This window comes from Anabrus simplex, chromosome 1, assembly GCF_040414725.1.
Source record: "Anabrus simplex isolate iqAnaSimp1 chromosome 1, ASM4041472v1, whole genome shotgun sequence".
NCBI lineage: Eukaryota > Metazoa > Arthropoda > Insecta > Orthoptera > Tettigoniidae > Anabrus > Anabrus simplex.
In genome coordinates, this window is record NC_090265.1 from 991,686,379 (window position 1) to 991,700,476 (window position 14,098).

Consider the following 14,098-nt stretch of genomic DNA (forward strand, 5'->3'; position numbering starts at 1 on the left):
CAGGATCAACACCGTGTAAAAACTATTTGGTGATTGCTATGAAGATACCCTAAACCGAATACGGCACCGTATAGCAGATAACAAGACTTGAGTGCCAGATAATGAGACGATGCATGCAATGTCGTAATGTGTTTATTAGGAAACCCCATACTGATCGCCCGGGGCATATATTTCTACTATCAAAAGTTCTAGAAAGAGTGAATCAATTCAAGCAATGCAGTTCGATTTGGTAATGCAATGAATATTTTGTAAGAGGATGGACTCAAGCGGGAAAGTATTCTTCTCTTTCTGACCGATGCTGCTCCATGTATGTTGAAAGCTGCTGGAGGCCTCAAGATATTTTATCAAAAAAAATAATACACGTTACGTATCTTGCACACGCTACGCACATAGTAGGTCGGGATATCCGTCAGAATTTCCCTGTAGTCGATAAATTAATATCAAACTTCAAAAGAATACTCGTAAAAGCTTCACCGTGGGTTGCAACATTTCAACAGCTTGCTTTTTTGACACCACTGCCCCCAAAACCAGTTCTTACTAGGTGGGGGACGTTGTTTGTTGCAGCCGTGTATTGCTGAGATACCACGTGTGTGTTGGGTATTCAGCCCGAAGGCTGGTTTGATCCTCAACAGCTCCGCCATCAGTTGTCATAGATGGCCTAGGCGTCACTGAAGAGGCGTACTAGGGAAATGAGGAGTGAGGTGGTTGCCCGTTTCTTTCCTCACTGAGCCAGAAGTTGCTATTACATATCAGTCTGCCAAGCCCACTGAAATGCATGCACCAACCGACCCTATGAGCGACATTTTTACACAATTCATAACAGGGACTGGCTGCATAAGGAATGGTAAATAATTCACCATCAGAATGTTGGCCGGAAGGGTAGGAAAAGTGTTGGTATACAATTTCTAACCACACGATGTAGTTTCCTTCTTTCCAATTCAGTTAAGGGGCTGATATTCATACGCCCTTTGTCTGGTACCTGGGCTGAATGGTCAGCCTGGTGACCTTCGGTTCAGAGTGGACTGTGTTCGATTATTGGCCGAATCAGGGATTTTATTTGCGTATGGTTAATTTCCCGAGCTCAGAAATTGGGCGTTTATGTTTGTTTTAATATACATATAAATACAACTCACCACAATACCAACCACCATGAAAATACGCAATAGTGAACACAACTTTCCATGCTGGGCTGGCGTCAGGAAGAACATCCGGCCATAAAGCTCGATCAAATCTCCACAACGTGTCGTCAGCAAGAAATTGAAGAAAAAAAGGACAAAGAGAAGAAGAATATTCCTATGCCTCTTATTGCGGTAGCGTTCAAATTCATGCAGCGGCGTAGGCCAATCTTCTTCATTCTCGTCTAGGGGCGAAATTGAACTACATAGCGAGATTTTTCTTCAGATTTTCAGGTGAGAAAGATCTCGGATTGCCAGTTAATAAATTATTGTAAGAAGATAATATCCTTTCTATATTACAAGACGTTACTTGCGTTAAATCACTGCTGTTAAGCACGCACTCATTGTCAAATTTACTGGATACTTCTTATCTTGCGCACTTGTCGATACCATTATTTCGTGGCAGAACATTTTGAAGTTTCCATTTCACACTACTATAAACTATTTCATGTGATCGCTGTACTGCAATTTTAATAGCTCCATGTATTTCAAATCAACGAGTAATCGCATTTTCGATATAATTCCAAAGTTTCTCTTAAGGTGCTCATGCTACATCGAGGTACAGTTTCCGCAGATTAGAACGTTCCGGTGAGCTGTTTGCCTTTGCTGGCAAGATGTAGTGTTTACAGTGCACTGTGTATTCTGGTATGGGCTAGAATAAATTTTGTTACTTTCGTTGACCTGTCTCAGTCTCGACCTTGGCTTTGACAATATGAAAGTGACTGAGGTATGAGCGATGCTATACTGAGAGTCAACTCAAGACCTTAGCGGTCCCTTTGATGTTAGTCAGACTTCTGGTCGGTGAAAAGGCTTCCGCAGCGCCAAATAGTTCCTAGGTTTGTTACTTGTTCCTGAAGTCAGGAGCTTCCTTCAGTCTGGTTAGATATTCTGGTGAACTGACTTAACGAATTAAAAAAATTTGCCCTGTATAAATATGGAAAACATATCACAGTTTGTATGTTATTCGGGTTCGTTACCAACTCTTATATTTCATATGAATAGTTATTATTCTCAGTGGTGTATGTAGAAAAATAATAATTATTTAATATGACATTGATATCTTATGCACTGTGTATTAGTAAGCTTTGCTCGAGTTCATTCCATTGCTGATAAGTTCGCATAAGAAAACTGTTCACAATACTGGCTGCAACAGTATGTTATTTCACTTGTTCAGTATTCATAATGGCTGCCAGCTGTGAGCAAGACGTGTGTGATGCTGTGACGCTTGAGTCCCCTGTGAAATACTTTAAAGCTAACAAAAGTGGAGAAAAATTAAGTAGGAAATCTAAACCAAATTGTTTTAAACGTTTGCAGTAGCCTACGAGATGAGAATCCACCGTGGATTGTGGAAGATGTGGTGAAAAACACCGCGCAGCTGACCGGCGTTTCTGTGTACAGTGTTTACGCCGCTCGCGTGGAATTTAAACTCCACGGAAAATCCAAGTGTCAGCTCAGCACTCGCCGTAAATAAAACAGGAAAGGCCTTAACACGGTATGGGAATAGGATTCTTGGCGTATTCGATGATAATAATAATAATAATAATAATAATAATAATAATAATAATAATAATAATAATAACTATGAGCTCAGCTACCGTGTGCAGGCATTTTGATTTGAGGCCATTAAGGATGCAACGTGTCAATTTCGACGTGCCATTTTATTCTACCAGATGACAAAGAAATGTATTTTTTGCTGTGCGATCTGTGGCTGAGTTTTAATTCGTTTTGTTTATTAAACAACAAATGTATCACCAGAGATCTTCTACTTGTCGACACCGTAATCTACGACAAGGAGTGCCGAATTAAATTTTTCCCCCATCAGAAATCCGATTACCTCTGGTGAGTTTGAATTCATGTTCTTAGGACTCGGCGGCCGATCCTACCACTACCCCACAGAGGGAACTAATAATAATGCCGGCTTGGTAGTCTCAGGGCAGGCCTCAAAGGTTCTGGATTCGATTCCCGATTCCACAGAAATTTCAAAGCTGACGTGATGGCTGGAATTGTGATACATTTAGTCTAATGATAAACATTGAGTATCTGCTATCCCTTACCACTTTAACTCCAGTAAAATGCCGGAATACTACGTAATTTAAGACCACGGTCGTCTCCTTCAACAACCTATCCTTAATATTCCATGAAAGGTCTCTATGCAATCTAAAGTAGTGTTTTCTCAACCGGCGGGCTCCAGGATCATCTATACTGGAACGCGAGATATATTCCTGGAATTTGTCAGTTTACTTTCCTAAGAAAATTTTACGAATAAATATTTTATAATGGAAATATTCTCAGGAGAACTTTTGTGATTGTGTAGAAAACCGCTGTACCAGGTCGTCTCTACTCAAATTCTGAAACCAAACATGTGTTGTAAATGTCAGTGATCATGCCACTTATTTTTGAGTGATAGTGGGATTTCAAGCATACAGATCTTTCAACATTCGAGAAAGGGGATAATGCTGTTTTTGACCGATTATAAAGTTGCCTATAAGCCGATTACAGCAATGGGTGGTGAATCCTATGTTCTCAAAACCGATTGAAATAAAATCCGTGTTGGAAACATTTACGAGTAAATTTGTTGGGGCCGGGCCCTCTTCTTATGGAATAAGAATTTACCGGGCCGCGGCCTCTCAAAGATTGAGAGCCGCTGATTTGGAGTGAGTAGCTGTCTGAACTAAGGTCTATTCCCTTCCGCAGCCGTAGACAGATTGTGTCCAATTACAATACATTATCTGACGGTGGTGTTGACGTGAGACGGCGGGGATAGGTAGAACCTTAAAGATCGATGACAATGAAATTCAGTTCTCAATGATTTAGAGGTAGAAAATGTTGATGTGGATGAGGCCGCAGTTCTAGCTGCAAATATAAACTAAATTCTATACTTTTAGAACATATCTGCAAAATTTCATGCCTGATTATTAATGGGATAATTCGAGGTTTGCCAGAACCATGATCTCTCTACTGTTAAACGTTATTTCCTATGTTCAATATTTTCAGAATTTTGCCTAGCGATATGGTATGTAGCAGATTCAACATGGGCGTAATGCTTAGGCCTATTTATACCACAGGGGAGTTTCGATCCGTGAAATAGCCGTCAGTGAGTGTTTGTTGGCGCCTAATATTCAGTTTGTTTTTGGAAGTTTCGTAATAATTTCTTGAGAAAATAGTGGCAAAAACTTTACATTGCAAATGTACATTATAAGTTAGGTACTTCAGGATGGCAATGCTTAGTACAGTGTTCAAAAAGCTAAGGACTTAATATACTGTATTTGTCATTGCTGAGTGAAACAATCTCTGAATAAAAAAAAAAATAAAAAAATGCACGTGAGTGGTTGTGGTAGGTAAAAGGAATGAAATTTGACTGGAAGGTTACAGTGATAATAAAAATATAAAATAAAAAAGGAAGCGTACCCACAGTGCCTGCACTATTGTGAATGAGGTATGCAAAATGGCATTGGTCTATCTCAAATATTACCAAATGATGGCAAAAAAACTATAGTCAGGAACACAAGAATGAAGGCCTCAAACTCAATTGTAGCTAGTTCGGTGTTTACCAGTTCAACGATTTTCCTGGAGCTAGATTACAGTGCAGAACACAAGAGCACTTGATGTCCAGCAGAGGTCAAATTTAACACCTGCTGTCACAACGGTAAACACATTATAAAAACATATTCCCACTCACTCAGGAACCCGACATCGCACGTGTTACGAAAAGCTAATGTCTGACTGCTGTATTATGACTACTGTTATTCACATTCGAGGGACTGCCTAGCCGAGTTGTGAAAAGCATGCTCCGTTCACCAAGAATGTCGTGCTTTCGATTCCCCATCAGGAAGCCGAAATATTTATGGACGAGATTTCCACTTCCGGAGGAGTCCTACGGTTCAGTCAACCTTGGCCTACACCAAAAATGAGTGGGGTTACCCGGTTAACTCCCAGGTGCAAAGGCGGCTGGGTATAGAGCTAATCACTCTATCCCACTTAGAGTCAAGGTTGCATTTACTTTCGACTCTTTCAAGGACCTTTACTGCCAGTATGGAGATTGCTTAGCTACTATTAAATAATAATAATAATAATAATAATAATAATAATAACAATAATAATAATAATAATAATAACTGAGGATCTTTTCATGTAATCTGAACCTTCGAAACCGAGTAAAAACACTTTATCTGCTTAAGATACGATTTCTATCTACAACGTAGGTGAACGAATCTTCTGTAGGCCTACCTCTCTTTTCAGATAATTTTACTCAATGACCTTCGAGCGAGTTAGCCATGCGGTTAGGGTCGCGCAGCTGTGAGACTGCATTCGGGAGATAGTGGATTCGAACACCGCTGTCGGCAGCCCTGAAGATGATTTTCGGTGGTTTCCCGTTTCAACGCCAGGCGAATACTGGGGCTTTACCTTAACTAAGGCCACAGCCGCTTCATTCCTACTCCTAGCTCTTACCTATCCAATCGTCGCTATAAGAAATATCTGTGTCGGTGCGACGTAGAGCAAATTGTAAAAAAGATAAGAAATATCAATGATCTTGTAAACTGTGTGTCCATTGACGAATTCGGTGTAATATCAGGAATTTCAGCCAATCAACAGCTATCTACCACCACAATTTTATCGTTTTCGTGTTATCTCTTTCATTTTATCGTGCACCTACGTGTGCTTAGGCCCCTTTCATACGAGGCAACTAGTGGCGGCGATCGGCTGCAGTTTGTACGGAAAACGGGTCTACTCCCGATTTCTAAAATGGTATTTATGAGTGAGGAACTGCTGCTTGCTTTGCTAATCCAAAAGAAAAAGATAAATAAAAGCAGGGTAAGAGCAATGAAGGTGTATCCTCCACCACAGAGGTCGTACACAGGATTTGATGAGTCAATGCCCTTTGTATTTGTAGCTGATGAGGGATTTGGTCTTTCCCGTCATATACTGCGACCATATGCGGGCACTTTTCTGAGTGTAAAGAAACGCGTCTTTTAATTACAGACTTTCAACGGCACGCAGGTACACTGAATGTACCTTCGGAATACTTACAAACAAATGGCGTATTTTCCATAGACCAGTGGATGTTGACACCACACTAGCAGAGGACATAGTGTAAGTGTGTTGTGTTTTGCATAATTTTGTACGAGAGAGGTATGGTGTTCAAATAGAAGATACGTTGACAGTAGATGGATTGTTTGAAATGGGCCCTGCTTCAGGATCTTCATCAAGGCTTGCCAGAAATTTACGAGACAAGTTTGCCAACTACTTTATCAGTGAGGAAGGTGCAGTTTCATGGCAAATGGATCGTATTTAGAGACATAGGTATTGTGTCTAGAGTGCTATACAGATCATAGATGGACACCCAAAACACAATTGTACTTTACATGCGTTTAGTAATTTTCAGTTTGCCAATGGGCTCTTTTTAATAACATTAGTTAACTAGTGATGATCTTTTATCTTTCATTCTATTGCTATCTTGCTTACCATGTAAATCTCCTTCATGATTGAAACTTTTCACTACAATAAAAATAATTGAAGCAAATAATGAATGAAATACTCTTTTCTGAATATATTCGGTAATTTACAGAATTGTTTTGCTAAATTGAGTTTTCTTGCAACAAATTAACAAAAGGTGGTACGTAAATTATAAAGAAAACGTTTACTTATCTCGTTTCTCTCTGCCGGTGTTTTGTCATGAAACTCGCGAGGAACCTCAATATAATGCTACGCCATGCGTTTCTTCGTTCACTTTTCCATACTCATCGACTGAAGCGTTCCAAATCGTGGGATATTTTTCAACTCCATATGTCAGGTCTTTCGTTTCACTTGTTCATCTATTAATCTAATTAATTAAGTGCGGCCAGTATCCAGTAATCGGGAGATAGTGGGTTCGAGCCCCACTGTCGGCAGCCCTGAAGATGGATTTCCGTGGTTTCCCATTTTCACACCAGGCAAATATCCGACTCGTTGGCTGAATGGTCAGCGTACTGGCCTTCGGTTCAGAAGGTCTCGGGTTCGATTCCCGGCCGGGTCGAGGATTTTAACCTTCATTGGTTAATTCCAGTGGCTCGGGGGCTGGGTGTTTGTGCTGTCCCCAACATCCCTGCAACTCACACACCACACATAACACTATCCTCCACCACAATAACACGCAGTTACCTACATGGCAGATGCCGCCCATCCTCATCGGAGGGTCTGCCTTACAAGGGCTGCACTCGGCTAAAAATAGCCACACGAAATTATTATTACCAGGCAAATGCCGGGGCTGTACCTTAATTAAGGCCACGGCCGCTTCCTTCCAATTCCTAGGCCTGTCCTATCCCATCGTCGCCATAAGACCTATCTGTGTCGGTGCGACGTAATGCAAATAGCGAATCTAATTAATTAATGGCGTATGGCCTCCGGAGAGGCCTAGTGCAGGTCTTTTTCTAGCAGACGGTCTATTAGGCGACCTGCATATCTGTGAAGATGAGGATGATTTCTAATGTTGAATACGCTACACACGCCCAGCCCCCCGAGCCATTGGAATTAACCAATTAAGGTTAAAATCCCCGACCCGGCCGGGGACCGAACCCGGGACCCTCTGAACCGAAGGCCAGTACGCTGACCATTCAGCCAACGAGTCGGGCTGTTAATCTAAAAAGGCTACTTCTTTCCACGTTTACACTCATATCTGACAATGAACGCAGTACGCTTGTTATTCAGGACTTCCTAAATTACATGAACTGGATCAAACTGGAGTGGACAGTGAGAAGTAGCGGCTACTAGTGGCACCGTGTGAAAGCTCTCATTTAAAATAATGCTTCACCTCGAGTGGCGGCGACTCACGGTGGCGGCCGCTAGCTGCACGAGCGAGCGACTGTAGGCGACTGTTTCCAGCTGCCGCAACTGCAGTCGCCACGTATGAAAGCTCTCATTTAAAATAATGCTCCGCTGTAAGTTGCCGCCATCGGTGGCCGCCACTAGTCGCCTCGTGTGAAAGGGCCCTTATTTTTATATCAATCCATCTTTAATAATGCACGTGACAACAGACCGCACAGCCGACATATTGGGAGACTGAGGCCCAAAAAGAGTTTAAATGCAAAAATAATTATATTTCCGTGCTTTAAGTGTTGCTCCCTGAATCGGTTATGAATATCTATGTATTTGTTTCTTAAATACTTGTATTTATGCACTTTTAATTTTGTAGCTATTCGCTACATAGTCAAAATGAATACAACTCGAGCTCCAGATTATCTCTAGATACATTCTGGAGCTCTGTTATATTACTACAGAAAAATGAATGTGATTCCGTTCATAGAAATATCATGGTGATCACATGAAACTCAAATTTAAGGAGTGTCGCACTTTGGTGCGGAAGAGAATGCGAACACCGTGGTTTGTGAAATGCTCACGATGGAGATAAAGATACCGGGCGAGTTGGCCGTGCGCGTAGAGGCGCGCGGCTGTGAGCTTGCATCCGGGAGATAGTAGGTTCGAATCCCACTATCGGCAGCCCTGAAGATGGTTTTCCGTGGTTTCCCATTTTCATACCAGGCAAATGCTGGGGCTGTACCTTAATTAAGGCCACGGCCGCTTCCTTCCAACTCCTAGGCCTTTCCTATCCCATCGTCGCCATAAGACCTATCTGTGTCGGTGCGACGTAAAGCCCCTAGCAAAAAAAAAAAAAAAGGAGATGAAGATGTTGATAGGGTCCTTAGGAATCACTTGGTGGAAATTAAAATGTCATAATAATGATGGAAATGACCGCTATCGAGGAAAATATTTTAATAGGTGATAATAATAATAATAATAATAAAATTAATAATAATAATTGTTGTTGTTGTTGTTGTTGTTGTTGAACATCACTTCCAACTGTTAATTGAAAGGCGTGATAGCCGAATGACATTGTGAGTGGCTCCTCACTAAGACAGTCGTGATTCGAACCCCATTCAGAACAGGTAGGATTTTCGAAATGAAAACTCAGTTCCCTGCTGTTTGGATTCAACGTAAAACTATGATCATGTTTTTATTTTGGTCTTAGCAGACGCGAGAGTTGTCCCGCAGGAGTTCTTTCATGTACTGGACCCAAAAACACGGAGTTGGTGGATTTTTGACAGTCTCCAAATGCTACAGACAACAGTGAGGGCCGAACCACTATCTTGAAAGCAGATGGACGGGCAGAGGTCGGCTTAGAGAAGAGATACTGTTGGTTTGAATATGAAAATAGAACCCACCTCTGTTCCAGCTTCAGTTTGGAAGAAAAGGGAATGAGGCCTCGAGGGCGACCATAACAGCGATGGAGGAGCACTGTGGATAATGACAAGGACGAGGCAAATTTAAGGCTCTTTGGTGTATATTACTAAGTACAGCAGCAGCAGCAGCAGCAGCAGCATTTGCAGACAGTAAGTAGCACTACAATTTAAAGTTAGAAATCTCCCATGAATAATAATAATAATAATAATAATAATAATAATAATAATAATAATAATAATAATAATAATAATAATAATAATAATAATAATCTTCTTCTTATTTATCTGTTTACCCTCCAGGATCGGTTTTCCCCCTCGGACTCAGCGAGGGATCCCACCTCTACCACCTCAAGGGCAGTGTCCTGGAGCTTCAGACTCTGGGTCGGGGATACAACTGGGGAAGATGTCCAGTACCTCGCCCAGGCGGGCTCACCTGCTATGCTGAACAAGGGCCTTGCTGGGGGATGGGAAGATTGGAAGGGATAGACAAGGAAGAGGGAAGGAAGCGGCCGCGGCCTTAAGTTAGGAACCATCCCGGCATTTGCCTGGAGGATTAGTGGGAAACCACGGAAAACCACTTCTAGGATGGCTGAGGTTGGAATCGAACCCACCTCTGCTCAGATGACCTCCCGAGGCTGAGTGGACCCCGTTCTAGCCCTCGTACCACTTTTCAAATTTCGTGGCAGAGCCGGGAATCGAACCTGGGCCTCCGAGGATGGCACTAATGACACTAACCACTACACCACAGAGGCGCAATAATAATAATAATAATAATAATAATAATAATAATAATAATAACAATAATATCAGATTTTCGTCTCACTAACTACTTTGCTGGTTTTCAGGGGAGGTGCCGGAATTTTTCCTCCCAGGAATTCCATTACGCGCCGGCAAATCTACCGACACAGGCCTGGCGTATGTGAGCTCATTCAGCGCCACTGGACTGTGCCGGATCGAACTCATTAACTTGGGATCAGGAAACTGTCTGAACCATTCAGCTCTGCAATTACATAACTATTATAGGTTCAACAAACATCGGTCTTAGGACCACTTGAATGCCGAAAGGTATCTTTGAAAACAAGTTTATTGACCATTCAGTGAGAGAAGCAGGTCTGTTACGTCTGTCGTTGTGCCCTTATCACGAAGGATGTTCGAATCCCACACAGATTCATTATAACTATCATAGACAGCTACCGGATCAGTGGAAATGCGCAGAGGTAGTTTCCCAATCCTTTCCTCACTGAGACAGAAATTGCGGCTGTATATCGATCTATGAAATGCATACACTAACTGGCCGTATGGACGACACTTCCACACATTCATATTGTCAAATCCAAGATAAATCAGTGGCTTGTCCTTGAATTGGAGGTAACAAACACGCGCTAGCATATACGGGCCAGTAGCGGTGATTAGGGCGACTGCCCTCCCCCCCACACACACTTTGTGGAGAAAACATTACATTTGTATTCCATTTTAGCTGAATGAAACAAGGAATTATAGGAATGATTAAAACAAGCAATTTGTACAAGCCCTGTTGTCTCATAAGCTAATTGTTTCCTTTATTTTCTTTAATTATTAACGAAATTATTAGCGAAAATACGCAAAAAAAAAATGTCGTTCACGCGGCTAACCTATTTGTATAGCGCCACAGCAAGTAGTGGGGACTTTGCATGTGCTGTGAGCAAGAGTAGCCGGGGTATATTTTTTTGCCAAAGTCATGACACTGAAGTATGATCCTATGATGATTCTATCCTCTTTGTATAATTCACCTGCTTGCCGCTCGCATTCGTTAGTCTGGCAGTCTTTAGTGTCTTAGTTTATTTTAGTTGCTATGTGCATAGTCAAATACTACATGATTTTTTATCGAATAGTCACGCCGTACTTCTACTTAATTGTAATACATCTGTAATTATTGTTCCTTTGGTGAAAGTTTTATTGTGTAGTATTGAATAAAAATCTCAAATAAACATTATCACCACAGTTAAGTTGGTAGGCTGTCAACCTTTACCTCTCTGCCAAAATTCCATTTTGTAGCCCCCCCTTTTTTTTTCAGTTTTCGTCTGTATATACCCCTCCGCCCCCCTATACCTGACAAACCCAGGTACTTTGTTGTCTTTAAATATTTTGCCCCCCCCCCCCCTACTTTTAATTGCCAATCGCCAGTGCTGCGTACACCTGCTCTCTGTATCTCACTAGAGGTCGATCTGGGAAAGCACTCTATTTAAATACTCCTAATACTTTTGTATAATAATGTGGCCTGTAATTATATTATTTAATAGAGAATTGTAATTTGCCCGACTCATTGGCTGAATGGTCAGCGTTGAGGCCTTCGGTTCAGAGAATGCCGCGTTCGATTCCCGGCCGGGTCGGGGATTATAATCGCCTCTTATTAATTCTTCTGGCCCGGGGACTGGGTGTTTGTGTTTGTCCCAACACTTCATATTCAGACAACACACTACACTACCAACAACCACAGAAACACGCAATAGTTATTACATCCCTCTATATAGGTTTGACGTCAGGAATGGCATCCGGCCGTAAAACAGGGCCAACTCCACATGTGAGACACAGGTGTGGGAAAAGAGATAGAAAAAGAAAAAAAGAAGAATGCAGTATTGTAATTTAAGTGAGGTTGGAGGCACGTTAGTGTACGCTGGGCCACGCCCTTTCTCCTTCATCATTCACCATCACTAAAATGTACAGTACCGAGCTCGATAGCTGCAGTCGCTTAAGTGCGGCCAGTATCCAGTATTCGGGAGATAGTAGGTTCGAACCCCACTGTCGGCAGCCCTGAAAATGGTTTTCCGTGGTTTCCCATTTTCACACCAGGCAAACGCTGGGGCTGTACCTTAGTTAAGGCCACGGCCGCTTCCTTCCCACTCCCAGCCCTTCCCTGTCCCATCGTCGCCATAAGACCTATCTGTGTCGGTGCGACGTAAAGCAACTAGCAAAAAAAAAAAAAAAATGTACAGTATATGAATAATTTTCTTTCTTTCTTAATCCGTTTACCCTCCAGGGTTGGTTTTTCCCTCAAACTCAGTGAGGGATCCCACCTCTACCACCTCAAGGGCAGTGTCCTGGAGCATGAGACTTTGGAGCGGAGATGATACAACTGGGAAGGCGGACCAGTACCTCGCCCAGGTGGCCTCACCTGCTATGCTGAACAGCGGCCTTGTGGGAGGATGGGAAGATTGGAAGGGATAGACAAGGAAGAGGGAAGGAAGCAGCCCTGGCCTTAAGTTAGGTACCATCCCGGCATTTGCTTGGAGGAGAAGTGGGAAACACAGAAAACCACTTCGAGGCTGGCTGAAGTGGGAATCGAATCCACGTCCCGAGGCACAGTTGACCCCGTTCCAGCCCTCGTACCACTTTTCAAATTTCGTGGCAGACTAACCACTACACCACAGAGGCGGACATATGAATAATTTATGGAGAATGAATAATAATAATAATAATAATAATAATAATAATAATAATAATAATAATAATAATAATAATAATAATAATAATAATGTCAGCCCAACCGAGTGAGTGGCTACGCAGTTTGATGTCACGTAGCTGTCATCTTGCATTCAGGAGATGGTAGGTTCGAAACCCACTGTCGGCAGCCGTGAAGATGACTTCCCGTGATTTCCCATTTTCACACCTTAATTAAGGCCGCGGTCGCTTCCTACACAGTCCTAGCACATCGTTGCCATAAAACCTGTCTGTATCGGTGCGATGTAAAACAAATAGAAAAAAAATGGGGGGGGGGGGGCGAGTTACCAGACTGTATCAGTGTTTGATACAACGTTAAGCATAGAAAGCGAGTACACAATCAACTATACCACTAAGCCAGTCAAAACATTACTGTATATTCCTGAAAACAAGATATTTAAAGCCGATATATTCGCACTATTCAGCACATATAGATAAGGTCCAATGCAAGATCATATAGCCCACTGCCAATCCCACAAACAATAAACTTTCTGTTGCATGAGAAATTTAACACTGACACGCACTAGATACCGTAAGTAAAGTTGCACTTTACCTCGTGGGCGAAGTGAAGAAGCTCTCGACTGGTTCACACCACTCTGTCAATTGGTCTGGCTGGACTGGATCTCTCTCGCTTCGCGCGACTCAGCGGCTCCGCCAGCAGGCCTCCCATGACGTCAATATTAGTGCTGCCCTCTGTCACGAAGAGCAAACCTGTGACTGTTATAAGTAGTGTGATCATGTGACTGTTAGATTGTGATCATAGTCACGGGACTTCTAGTTTTACGTGGAATTCTAACCACAGGGGGGTGATATTTGAACTCAAAAATATAACATGCATTAGCCTGGATTCGAACCTCGGCGGCCTTGCGGGGCCCATAGACGTGCAATATTATTGCGCAATATTGGGGTTTGTGCAATATAATTGATAGTGTGTATTTAATATTGAAGTGTTGTGCAATATACTGTACGAAATCAAAGAAGTTTGAAATATATTGCGCAAATCGGAAAATACTGCGCCGTGTGTTGGCAATATTGTGCAATATCCTGTCCTCCCGCTAGTTCGTATCAACAAGTGGGGGCGAACGTATCGTGGTGGCAGACAAACAGGAGGAGAAAAGTTTATTTTGTAGTTTTTCGAGGTGTACCATTGCATTCCGGCTCTATGGGACGTAAAAAAGCAAAGATTTCAGTAATCGCGTTAAAAAAAAAAGATTAACAGTACGCGGTGCTTAT

At 42.2% G+C, this 14,098-nt stretch overlaps 1 protein-coding gene across 1 annotated transcript in view; it reads right to left on the reverse strand.

Annotated features, from left to right (window-relative positions):
* Nucleotides 1-13,563, reverse strand: part of LOC136875450 (lipopolysaccharide-induced tumor necrosis factor-alpha factor homolog) — a 71,101-nt gene extending 57,538 nt beyond the window's left edge. The window contains exon 1 of the mRNA XM_067149004.2: nt 13,419-13,563. The gene's annotated coding sequence lies outside the window, so the exon portion shown is untranslated. The remainder of the gene's footprint in view (nt 1-13,418) is intronic.
* Between the last annotated feature and the right edge of the window lie 535 nt (nt 13,564-14,098).